At 44.3% G+C, this 13670-nt stretch overlaps 1 long non-coding RNA gene across 1 annotated transcript in view; it reads right to left on the minus strand.

Annotated features, from left to right (window-relative positions):
- Window positions 1–4551: 4551 nt before the first annotated feature.
- Window positions 4552–13670, minus strand: part of LOC132813709 (uncharacterized) — a 34453-nt gene continuing 25334 nt past the window's right edge. The window contains exons 3-4 of the long non-coding RNA XR_009644142.1: window positions 6548–6682; window positions 4552–4642 (exon numbers count right to left, since the gene is read on the minus strand). This is a non-coding gene — a long non-coding RNA (uncharacterized LOC132813709). The remainder of the gene's footprint in view (window positions 4643–6547; window positions 6683–13670) is intronic.

Consider the following 13670-nt stretch of genomic DNA (forward strand, 5'->3'; position numbering starts at 1 on the left):
ATCCACATACAAGTCATTTATAAAAATCACAGAGAGCAGCGTCCCAAAGCCGACTGTTACAGACCCCACTGGTCACTGAGCTCCAGGCTCAATACTGTCCATCTGCTGCCATACTCTGTCTTCTCTGGCCATCCAAGCATGTATCCAGACAGATAGATTTCCCTGTATCCCATGCCTCCTTATTTTCTGAATGAGCTTCAACATATTCTGCCATATCTTCAAAGAAATCAATAAGGGTTGTGATGCATGACCTGCCCCTCACAAACCCCTGCTGACTGTCTAAAATTTAACTAAGATTTTCCAATCAGTCTGTCAGAGTCCTCTCCAATAATCTGCACACCACAGACATTAGACCAAATCTGCAATTCCCAGGATTCTACCTCCGTAACATCCCGACTCTACAAATCTTCCCTCCTCTGCCATGTTCCAAAAAGGGCACTGAGGGTGGTGGGGTTACAGAGATCTGGAAGAATATAAGGACAGGAGTTTTGCAGACCGTAGGAGGGTTGCAGTGCAAAAGGAGAATTCAGTAATTGTGTGGTTACATGGTAATGAACGCATTTGAGGAGGGGAGGGAGGAGGAGATTGTAGCGAATTGAAAGCTTTCAAAGTTAAGGTGTTTTATTAGGACTGCAAGAGGTTACTGAGTTGGGGAAGGTTTAAGTACTGGTGGATAATACAGAAAATGTCGTTTTGATTGCAATTTCAGGAAGAGATGCAGGAAGCTGGAGAGTATGGGGTCTGAACGAGGTTACACAAATGAGAAGAGTTGTCAGGGTGGAGGTGTTTACAGAGACAGCAATGGTCTGATCTGAAGCAGAGGAGCCAGATTGGGAGGGATGTGGGGACTGCAGGTGGTTGACAGGGAGGGAGGACCATAGGCGCACAGGAGGTTGCAGAAATGTGGAGAGCTGTAGGGCCTGCAGGAGTTCATGGAGATGAGGAGGTTGGGAGGATGGATCAGTTTACAAGGATAAGGATAGTGGAGGACAGTGCTGGTTTATACTGACAGGTACTATTATTAGGAATGGAGCAGATTACAGAGATAATGTAGTTTCTAGGCTGGAAGAAAAAAAAACACACATATGGAGGGTAGTCGTGACTGAACAGGTGGAGAGATGTCGAAATTCTTAGGTTCTGGTGTTATTTTAGACATGGAGGATGTGGAATCGGACAGATTTTTCCTGGAGATGAGAACAGCAATTTTGATGGAGACAGTTACACAGAAAAAGGAGCATTAGTAATCTCCTCCATTTGGCCTAAGTGGGCAAGTGTTGTAGGGGAGGTTATCGTTAACACAGATAGGTGTAAGAGTTGGAGAAGTTTATGCAGATGAGTAGATGGTGAAAATACTGGAAAAGCTTACACTGACAGGGTAGGTGATAGTGATGAGAGCATGTTACACAGACCGCAGTTCCTTTAGGAACTGAATTGGAACAGTCACAGGGCCTGGAGTGGGTTCAACAGATCGATGTGTGGCATAGACCTGATAGGGTCTCCACAGATTGATTCTGTCTTTAGGGCCGGAAGAGGTTCGGTAGATACGGAAACCTTAAACCCAATGTAAACCATCTTCAATTGCCAGATCAGAGCCTCAATATCCGTCATCAGCCAGGGATCCCTAAACCTGCCATTTTCCTTTAACCCTAACAGGTACATACTGACCGTGGATTTTCAGTATCACACTTTTAAAAGCCTCCCATTTTCCAGTCGTTTCTTTTCCTTCAAACAGACTCACCCACTCAACTCTGCTAGATCCTGCTTCATGGCCCCAAAACTGCCAGTGTTTCAGCATAGCTCCTTAACTGTGGACCTCTCCTATCATTTTCTGTAGTTATGTTAAAACTAACACAGTTGCGGTCACTGGACCCAAAGTGCCCCTCCGACTGACACTTCAGTCACTTGCTCATCTTGTTTTCTCAGGGATGCTCAATGTTGCGCCCAACTGAATAGAGTAGGACAGCCTATATATTGGTCAAGGAAACTTTCTTGACCCATTTGACAAATTGTTACCCATATGGTATTCTGAGGTCCCAAGTAAATCCAGGGAAATTAAAACCTCCAATCAATGCTACTCTCTTATTACTTATTCCAACACCTATCTACAATCTCTCTACACATCTGCACTTCTCATACCCGCTGACTATTTGTGAGTCTGTAATACAGTCCCAACAAAGTGACCACCCCTTCTTTCTAACTCCCAACCATATGGCCTCATTTGATTACTCTTTAGGAGTATCCTCTCTGAGCACTGTTGTTATGCTCTCATTTATCAAAAGCGCACTCCCCCTCCTCAATTACTTGTCTTTCTGTCACACTTGTACCTTCTGTATCCTGGAACACTGAGCTGTTATTCCTGCCCTTCTCTCAGCCATGTTTCTGTTATGGCTATAACATCCCAGTCCCCAGAGCCAATCCATGCTCTGAGCTCGTCTGCCTTACCAGTCAGGCCTCATGAAATAAATGTACTTTAAACCAGAAGTCTTTTCCCTCCCTTGACTGTGCCCCTGGATATCCTGAATAGGAAACGTGCTCTCGGTGGCTGGTGGATTTTCCTCTGACTGGCTGATGGTCTCTTTATTTTCATAATCCCCATTGTCCAGGTCACTTCTACCTCAGAAAGACCCCAATGATCCAAGACGTAAAAACCCTTCCCCCTCCACCAGCTCCTCAGGCACTCATCCATCCGACTCGTCTTTTTATTTCCATATTCACTACGAGCGGCACTGGGAGTAATCTGGGGCTCACTACCTTTGTAGTCCTGCTTTTTACCTTCTTACCTAACTCCTAATACTCACTTGATCAGATCCCATCCAACTGTATCTAGTCATGTGTACTGATGTGCACAATTACCACTGGTTGCTTGCCCTGTCCCTGGAGAAAGTGGCAAAACCTGACCTCCCTTTGGGAACAAGGCAGGGAAAGGGACTGAGGTGTAAGTTGGGAAGCACTTTGACAAAGTGACCACAACTGTATTAATTTGAAAACAGTTATGGAAAATGACAGGCCTGATCCACAAGTGAAAGACCAAAATTGGTCTGCTCCAATCCAGACGGTATTGGGCAAGAACTTTTAGCAGTTGATTGTGGAGAGTATTTGCAGGTAAATGGACCTCAGGCAGGTGGGAAACTATCAAAAGAAAGATAAAATGAGAGTTCAGTGTGAGGATATTTCTGTTAGTGCGAAGGACAATGCTGATTACAAGAAGGAAATTCTGGATGATTGGGGTATTGAGGTTCTGGTCAAGATAAAGGCGTCCATGTCATATATGGCCAGCTGGATTCCTCAAAGAACATTGTGGGTTCAGTAATACACTGAAGAGGGAGAGCAGGAGGGCAAGCAGGAGACCTGAGAAACCTTTGGCTGATAATGCTGAGGCAAATCCAAAGGAATTCGACATGAATACTAACGAGAGACGATTAACTAGAGACAGAATATGTCCCTTGAAGATCAATGGGATAATCCATTGTGAACCACAGGAGATGGTGAGATTCTTGACGAAAAATTCACATCAGAACTTAAAGACTGGGGAAGTCAGGGAAATGAAGTCTTCAAAAGACTCCGCATAACAAAACGGGAGGTGCTGGAAATTTTAAAACGCCTAAAAAAAGTCAAATTCCTGAGCTAATCATGTATATCTGAGGACACTGGGGAAACTCTGGAAGAATTGTCCCTTAAAGAGATATTTATATCAGTGACAGCCACGGGTGATGAGCTGGAAGCCTGGAGGGTGTTCACGTTGTGCCATTTATTTAAAACTTTTGCGAGGGAACTCAAGGCACCTAAAGACCAATTGGCTTGATGTTAGTGGTGCGTACGGTGTTGGAGGGGCTCTGAGGGACAGTAGTTACATGCATTTCGAACGGCGAAGGTTGATTAGGGACAGTTGACACAAAGTACACAAGTAGAGTCTCACAAACTTGCCTGAGTTTGTTGTAGAGGTGACTAAGAAGATAGAAGAAGACAGAACAGGAGACTGTGTCTATACTGACCACAGCAAGGCATTGGACAGGGTTTAGCGTGGAACACTGTTTAGTAAGGTTAGATCACATGGTTCAGGGAGAACTAGCCAACTGATACAACATTGGCTTGACAATAGGAACAGAGTGGTGGAGAGCGTTGTTGTGCAGACTGGGGGCCTATGACCAGCAGTGTGCCATAAGGAACAGTGCTGGGTCCACTGTTATGCATCATTTACAGAAAACATTTCAGTAAGAGCATAGGAGTCATTGTTAGTCAGTTTGTTGATAAACGTCCGGATAGAACACGGGTTATAGTGGTCAGGGAATACAGTTCTTGAAGGGGATCTCGAACAACTGAGCCAGTGGCCAAGGATGACCGATGGAGCTGAATTCAGGTGATGGATTCTGTCAAGACAAACCAGGGAGGACTAACACAGTTAATAGTCGGGCCCTGGGCAGTGCTGTCGAACATAGATAGACCAAGAATGCAGTTCCTTGCATGGTGCATCACAGTGGACAAGGTGGGGAAAGTGGAATTTGGCACACTTGCCCTCATGGGTCAGAGAATTGAATACATACGTTGGCACATCATGGTACGGCTGTACAAGGCATTGCTGGGTCCCCAGTTGGAGTACTGTGGAGAATTCTGATCATCCTGCTTTAGGAAGCATTTCCGGAAACTGTAAATAGAGCAAGGATTGACGAAGATGTTACTGATACAGGAGGGTTTTAGAGAAACGGAGAAGCCGATAAAGCTGGAAAGCAAAATGGGATGAGATAGCTTTGGCAGATAAGGTTAAGGAGATTGCAAAAAATTCTACAGCACACAAGTACAAAAACGCAACTAGAGAGACAATAGGCCCTGCAAAGATCAATAAGGCCGTCCATGTGTGGAAACCACAGGAGATGGGTAAGACCCTAAATGAACATTTTGTCAGAAATTACTGCAGACAAGTCAGTTAAAGAGACAGTGATGGCTTGAAAAGAGTTCCCATTATAGAAGAGGTAGTGCTGGAGGTCTTCAAACACAAAGGTAGAGAATGCCTTAAGTCCTGAATAAGTGTATCCCAGAACATTGTGATAAGTAGTGGCAGGGACAAGAGCAGACTATTTGTATCATTGTCCTTCGATGATACAAGTCGCAGGACGATGATTAAAAACACGAGGGATACAGGTAAGTGATTAGCCAGGGCAGTGGAGTCCATAACTAGATTGAATTGAAGTACAGAAAGGGGGAGGTGTTAGCAATTCTGCAAAGTCTAAAAATAGATAAATCTATTGGCCGGATGGGATTTATCCTCGGATTCTCTGGGAAGCCACGAAGGAGATTGCCAAGCCTTTGATTTTGATCTTTTTGTCATCATTGTTTACAGGAATAGTGCTAGAAGGCTGGAGGATAGCAAATGTTGTCCTTAGATTAGATTACATCCAGTATGGAAATAGACCCTTCGGCCCAACAAGTCCACACTCACCACATCTGATGAGATTTATTAGAAAGTTACCTGGTACGGAGGAAAGGTCTTATGAGAAAGGCTGAGGGACTTTAAGCTGTTTTTGTTCAAAAGAATGTGTTTGAAGTCAATTAATAGAGACATATAAGATAATCAGCAGGTGAGATGGGTTGGACAGTGAAAGCCTTTTCTCTTGGGTGGCGATGTCTACCAGGAGGGGAGATAGCTTTAAATTTAGTTGATGCTAATATTAATAAATAGATATGGGACGGATGCCAGAGGTAGGTTCTTTTTTCAGAATAGTCGGGGCATGGAATGCATTGCCTGCAACAGTGGTAGACTCGCCAATTTTAAGGGCATTTAAACGGTCGTTGGATAGGCATATGGACATGAATTTGAATAGTGTTGGCTACTTGGGCTTCAGATTGGTTCCACAGGTTGGTGCAAAATCGAAGGCCGAAGGGCCTGCATTGCGCTGTCATGTTCTGTGTGCTAGTGGGCATAAATATGAGATGGGAGAGAAGCACTTAAAAGAGATTTTAGGAGAAAATTTTCTACACAGACGATGGTGCAGTTATGGAATGAGCTTCCAGGGGAAGTGGTAGAGAAAAGTACAATTACAACATTAAAATACATTTGGGCAGGTACTTGGGAGGAGAAGGTTTGAAGGGATCCGGTCAAATACAGGAAACGTGACTTGTTCATGGACTCTGGTCAGCATGGACTAGTTGGATTGAAGGATTGTGCTGCATGCCTCTGTCTCCAGTTATTGGAGGAGGAGACTACTAAGATAAGGCATGTTGTCGACACTGAAGCAAGTTACAGCGATAGGATGGTAGTCTGGAATGCAGTACATTTCAAATATATCGAGGGACTATTGAGATAGGAGGAGGTTACAGAGATATAAACTGTTATAGGAGTTACAAATTATTGAAGACACTGGTACAAGACATGCCATAGATAGTGATGCAGAGTAGTGAGTCTTAGTACAACAGAACTTAGAATGGGCGGTGATTGAGCCTGGGGTGTGTGAACTGTGCTCACCCTCCAGCACTGTATCAGTGACATATATTGTCTGCCGATGTTTGGAGCCCTCTCGTTGCTCTCTGCTCTGTGCACTGTGAGTGATCTTACCTCACTGCAGGATTTATTGAAGGCTGCAGATCTCCCTCTCTTTTGTCTCTCTGGCTGACCAACTATCTTCAATGTGATGATGGACGAGACACCCAGCAGCTGGGAAGTTAATCGAGTCTGAACCTTCCTGAGTACCTACACGAGACAGGAATAGGCAGAATGGGAATTGTGCTGCCTCGTCTTTCTTCAGAAGAGTGAAACAGACAGAGACAGAGACAGAGTCAGAGACAGACAGAAAGCAAGATCCTAAGTGATATCACCAGAGTGCTGGGAGATATCAGGATCACACAACTGTGTTGGATTGACAGGTTTTGCTTCATGATGCACTGGTATAACCGATCAGGAATGAGCAACCTGTGAGCAGGTGAAGTGATGGCCTCGTGGTATTATTGCTGGAGCATGTATCCCAAACCTCAGCTAATGTTCGGGTGATACAGGCTGGAATCCCAGCATCAACAATGGTGGAATTTGAAATCACTAATTTTAAAAAATAGTAATTAACAATCGACAAGTAAGTATGAGACCATTGCTGATGACCAAAAAACCCAAACACTTGCCCTTTCGAGAAGGACATCTGCCCATCCTCACCTGATCTGCACGACATACCCACAGCAAAGTGTTTGCCTCTCACTGACCCGCTGAACTGGCTGAGAAAGATATTCAGCTCAAGGGCAGCTCCGGCTGGGCAAGAAAGGTTGGTCAGCCAGAGATACTTCATCCCATGCCTGATTTTAAATATAATCCTTTTGGATGGCCCCACTGGAACGGTGCTGGACCATTGTCCTGGCCGATCATGTCGGTAGGTTAATGGCCAAGGGTTTAAACTGCCAGAGAGGATGCAGGGACAGCGTTCAGGTGAAAGGAACTTTCCGAATCTAAAGGGAAAATGTGACACACGAAAACAGCATGGGGATCTGGCTGAAGATAAGCAAAAAGGAACAGGATGGGACAGAGTTTAAGTAAAATTGTACGTCAGTGAATAGATTTGTGACAATAAATTAAGGAAAGGAATACTTTTAATTGAATGGACAAAGTCGATGCAATAAGGTGGATTTGTGACAGAGATAAAGAGATTTAGACACCAGGGAAATATGGATACAGTGTGAACAAAAATATTCAGTGGTTTACAACCTTGCCGATACTCGGGCAAAATGTGTAATGCTAACAATAATGGATAACGAAGACATCACAAAGAAAGCATTTGGCATCAGAGCATGAAGTCGAGTCAGTCTGAATGTAAATTCTGGCTACTACTTGCCAAGGACACAAGCAGCAGAACAATTTTAGCCAACGAACTTTATTCCATTGCTCATCACTGTATTACACAGGAACTCATTGGATTTTAATAAAGGCATTGTGATAATTTTGGAAAACTTCAATATTTGTATAATCTGGACCAATCACACGGAGAACATTGATATTGGAAGAGGAGTTCGGTTATTTTTTTTTCAGTGTTTCGCTGTGCAACAGGCTAGGGATGTAACTATGTCAGAGCGACCGTGTGATGAACTTAGTGAATGTGTAACGTCACCGGGAGATCCTTCGGGAAATTGTGATAACGTACAGCTAAATACACAAAATGTTTTAAAGTGAATCACAGAAAGGACGAGCTGCAACTAGAAACAAAAATAGCCAATTACATGAATTTGAGAGGAGAACTGACCAAGGTAAACAGCCTAAACAGACTGAAATATGTGTTTGTAAATGGACAGTGGAAAAACATTTCAAGGAACAGTATAAAACACTCAACAGAAGGACATTCCATTGAAACAGTAAAACCCTCAGCAAGAAATCCCCACTGGTCCCTCACTCAGGACAAAAGGGATCATACTAGATTATGAGGCTGAGAAGATCAGCACAAAATACTTAAAATCTTGAAGTGAGAGAGTGCTTTAGGAGTAAATGTTAAATGGATTGCAAAGGGTCTGGTAGCAGGAGGAGGGCAGTGGAAGGGGAATCATTGTCAGGGTTTAATGACACGATAGGAACTGGGAGAGGTGAAGGTGGGAGGTGGTGAGAGTGTTATAGAGAGTGGTCAGGTCTAGAATGGTGTTACAAAACCAGTACGGATTGCTGCAGCTGGACTTGTTTCCAGAGGTACGGAAGTGCATAGGTCTTTTTATTTATTCATTCGTTGGATGTAGTTGTCACTGCCTGGACGAACATTCTTTGACCCGACTGCTAATTACCTAGAGGTAGCTCAGAGTCAGCCATATTGCTGTAGGTCTGGATCAGATTCCTAAAAGGAGGTAAGTGAACCAAATGAGTTCTTCTTACTGAACAACAATATTTTTATGATAGCCTCACCAATGTATTTTACAGATGCACCATTACATGCCAACTCTTACTCTCAATGCTCTCCCCAATGAAGGTAAACATCCCAAATGTCTGGTTCACCAGCCTGTCTACCTGTGACAACACATTCAAAGAACTGTGTACCTGCATCCCTCGGTCTCTGACTGACAACACCACCCAGGGCCCAAACATTAACTGTACAGGTCCCACCCTGGTTTGTTTCACCAAAATAGAACACTTCACATTTATCTAATTAAACTCCATCTGCTATTCTTCAGCCCACTATCCCAGCAGTACTGTTCATCATGTTGTAATATATACGATCTTCTCCACGAACCACTTTACCTCCAATGTCAGTGTCACCCAAGAAGCTTACTTACCAGGAAACCAATATTCCATCCAAACCATTTATCCAAATGACAAACAACAGGGGACCCACTACACCGCTGGTCACATGCCTCCAGTCAGAAACACATGTCTCCCATCACCCGCTGTCTCCTACCATCAAGCCAATTTTGAATCCAGTTCACTAGCTCCTCCTGAATGCCATATCATTTTACACTGATCTGAGTTTATCACCCAGCTTATCATACAGAACATTGAACGCAGAACAGTTCAGCCCAACACCCTTCGGCCATGATTTCATGCCAACCTTTTATCCAACTATAAGATCAAAATTACCTACATACCCTTCATTTTACTATTATCCATGTGTCTGTCCAAGAGTCTATTAAATGTCCCGAATGTGTCTAATTTTACTACCACCATTGGCAGTCCATCCAACCACCTACCATTCTCTATCCTCTTATCCATCCTCCATTCACCTTAAAATTATGCCGCCTTGTTACAGCCATTTATTCCATAAGAGGAAAAGTCTCTGACTATTCACTCTCTGTGTGCCTATCATCATTTTGTTCACCTCTACAGGGTTGCCCCACCCCCTTCTTCACTTCAATGAAAAAAGCCTTAGCTCCCTCAAACTTTCTTCATGAGAAATGTTCTCCATTCCAAGCAGCACCCTGGTAAATTTCTTGTGTACCCTCTCTGAAACTTGCACATCCTTCCTGTAAACAGGGGGCCGGAACTGAACACAATATTTCCAAGTGTGGTCTCACTAGGAGGCTATTAAGATGCACTAAAACCTCACTGCTCTTAAAATCTATCCCCTTGCTAAGGAAAGCCAACACAATATATGCCTTTTTAACAACCCTACCAACGTACGTGGCAACTTGAGGATCTATGGACATAGACCCCATGGTCTCTCTGTTCCTCCACACTGCCAAGTATTCTGCCTTTTAACCCTGAATTCTGTATTAAAATTCAATCTTCCAGAATGAATCACTTCACACTTTTCCAGATTTAACTCCATCTGCAACTTCCAGGCCAGCTGTGTCCTGTCAATGTCCCTATGCAATCTACAATAGCCCTCCACATTACCCACCACTCCAACAATCTTCATATGATTAGCAAACTTACATAAAACATAGAAAAATACAGCGCAGTACAGGCCCTTTGGCCCTCGTTGTTGCGCTGATCCAAGCCCACCTAACCCACACTCGTCCACTATCCTCCATATGCCTATCCAATGCCCGTTTAAATGCCCAGAAAGAGGGAGAATCCACCACTGCTACTGGCAGGGCATTCCATGAACTCACAACTCGCTGAGTAAAGAATCTACCCCTAACATCTGTCCTATACCTACTACCTCTTAATTTAAACCTATGCCCCCTTGTAATAGTTGACTCCATACGTGGAAAAAGGTTCTCATGGTCAACCCTATCTAAACCCCTAATCATCTTATACACCTCTATCAAGTCACCCCTAAACCTTCTTTTCTCCAATGAAAACAGCCCCAAGTGCCTCAGCCTTTCCTCATATGATCTTCCTACCATACCAGGCAACATCCTGTAAACCTCCTCTGCACCCGTTCCAATGCCTCCACATCCTTCCTATCGTATGGCGACCAAAACTGCACACAATACTCCAGATGCGGCCGCACCAGAGTCTTATACAACTGCAACATGACCTCAGGACTCCGGAACTCAATTCCTCTACCAATAAAAGCCAGTACGCTATATGCCTTCTTCACAGCACTATTTACCTGGCTGGCAACTTTCAGAGATCTGTGTACATGGACACCAAGATCCCTCTGCTCATCCACACTACCAAGTATCTGATCATTAGCCCAGTACCCCATCTTCTTGTTACTCTTACCAAAGTGAATCACTTCACACTTAGCTACATTGAACTCCATTTGCCACCTTTCTGCCCAGCTCTGCAGGCTGATCTATATCCCGCTGTAACCTGCCACATCCTTCCTCACTGTCAACAACTCCACCGACTTTCGTATCATTCACAAACTTGCTCACCCAACCTTCTAGCCCCTCCTCCAGGTCATTTATAAAAATGACAAACAGTAATGGTCCCAAAACAGATCCTTGCGGAACACCGCTAGTAACTACACTCCAAGATGAAACTTTACCATCAACTACTACCCTCTGTCGTCTTCCAGCCAGCTAATTCCTAATCCAAACCTCCAACGCACCCTCAATGCCATAACGCCATATTTTTTGCAGTAGCCTACCATGGGAACCTTATCAAATGCCTTACTAAAATCCATATACACCACATCTACTGCTTTACCCTCATCCACCTCCTTAGTCACCTTCTCAAAGAATTCAATAAGGTTTGTGAGGCACGACCTGCCCTTCACAAAACCATGCTGACTATCCTTGATCACATTATTCCTATCCAGATGTTCATAAATTCTATCCCTTACAATTCTCTCTAAGACTTGCCCACAACAGAAGTGAGACTCACCGGACTATAGTTACTAAGGTTATCCCTACTCCCCTTCTTGAACAAGGAACCACATTTGCTATCCTCCAGTCTTCTGGCACTATTCCTGTAGACAACGAGGACATAAAAATCAAGGCCAATGACTCTGCAATCTCCTCCCTTGCTTCCCAGAGAATCCTAGGATAAATGCCATCAGGCCCAAGGGACTTTTCACCCTTTCCAGAATTTCCAACACCTCTTCCCTACATACCTCAAAGCCATCCATTCTAATTGTGACTCAATATTCACTTCGGCAACAATGCCCTGTTCCTGAGTGAATACTGACGAAAAAGTATTCATTCAGTATCTCCCCAATCTCTTCAGCCTCCACACGCAACTTCTCATTACTATCCTTGACTGGACCTATTCCTACCCTAGTCATTCTTTTATTCCTGACATACCTATAGAAAGCCTTTGGGTTTTCCCTAATCCTACCAACTCAGGACTTTTCATGTCCCCTCCTTGCTGCTCTTAGCTCTCTTTAGATCCTTCCTGGCTACCTTATAACTCTCAATTTCCCCAACTGAACCTTCACGCCTCATCTTTACATAGGCCGCCCTCTTCCCTTTAACCAGGTAACCAATTCCATATTAAACCACAGCTCCCTCACATGACCCTTTCCTCCCTGCCTGACAGGTACATACTTATCAAGGCCACTCAATAGTTGCTCCTTGAACAAGCTCCATATATCGATTGCACCTTTCTCTTGAAGCCTATTTTTCCATCCTAAGTCATGCCTCACCGCACATAATTTCCCTGCCCCCCAGCTATAACTCTTGCCCTGCAGTGCACACTTATCCCTCTCCATCACCAGATTAACAGTCACCGAATTGTGATCACTGTCCCCAAAGTGCTCACCTACCTCCAATTCTAACACCTGGCCTGGTTCGTTACCCAGAACCAAATCCAGTATGGCCTCACCTCTTACTAACCCACTCTCCAAACTCCACATCCAAGTCATTTATAAAAATCACAGAGAGCAGAGTCCCAGAGCCGACTGTTACAGAACACCACTGGTCACTGAGCTCCAGACTCAATACTGTCCACCTGCTGCCACCCTCTGTCTTCTCTGGGCCATCCAATCCTGTAACCAGACAGACAGATTTCCCTGTATCCCATGCCTCCTTATTTTCTGAATGAGCCATCAACGTATTCGCTCATATCCTCAAATAATTCAATAAGATTTGTGAGGCATGACCTGCCCCTCACAAACCTGTGCTGACTGTCTCTAATGAAACGATAGTTTTCCAAGTAGTCATAAATCCTGTCTTTAGAGTCTTTGCCAATAATCTGCAACCCACAGACATTAGACTAAATCTGTAATTCCCAGGATTGTACCTCTGTAACATGGCCCGGACTCTACAAAACATCCCTCCTCTGCCAGGTTCCCCAGAAGGGCACTGGAGGCTGGTGGGGGTTACAGAGACAGGGAGGGATATCAGGACAAAAGGATTTTGCAGACATTAGGAGGGTTGCAGTGCCAAAAGGTGACTTCAGTGATTGTGAGGTTTCATGGTGATGAAGGTAGTTGAGGAGGGAGGGAGGGAGATTGTAGGGAATTAAGAGGTTTCACAGTTTAGGTGCTTTGTTAGGGCTGCAAGTGGTTACTGAGTTGGGGAGGTTTAAGCACTGGTGGATATTACATAAACATGTGGTTTTAGTTGCAATGCAGGAAGAGGATTCAGGAAGCTGGAGAGTATGGGTCTGAACGAGGTTACACAAATGAGAAGAGTTGTCAGGGGTGGAGGTGTTTACAGAGACAGCAATGGTCTGATTTGGAGCAGAGGACCCAGATTGGGAGAGATGTGGGGACTGAAGGTGGTTTCACAGGGAGGGAGGACCATAGGCCCACAGGAGGTTACAGAAATGTGGAGAGCTGTAGGGCTGACGGGTTCAAGGAGTTGGGAATGCTGGCAGGGATAGAGAAGTTTACCAGGATAAGGATGTTTGTACGACAGGGCTGGATCACACAGACAGGGACTGTTTTAGG

Source organism: Hemiscyllium ocellatum, unplaced genomic scaffold, assembly GCF_020745735.1.
Source record: "Hemiscyllium ocellatum isolate sHemOce1 unplaced genomic scaffold, sHemOce1.pat.X.cur. scaffold_444_pat_ctg1, whole genome shotgun sequence".
Lineage (NCBI taxonomy): Eukaryota > Metazoa > Chordata > Chondrichthyes > Orectolobiformes > Hemiscylliidae > Hemiscyllium > Hemiscyllium ocellatum.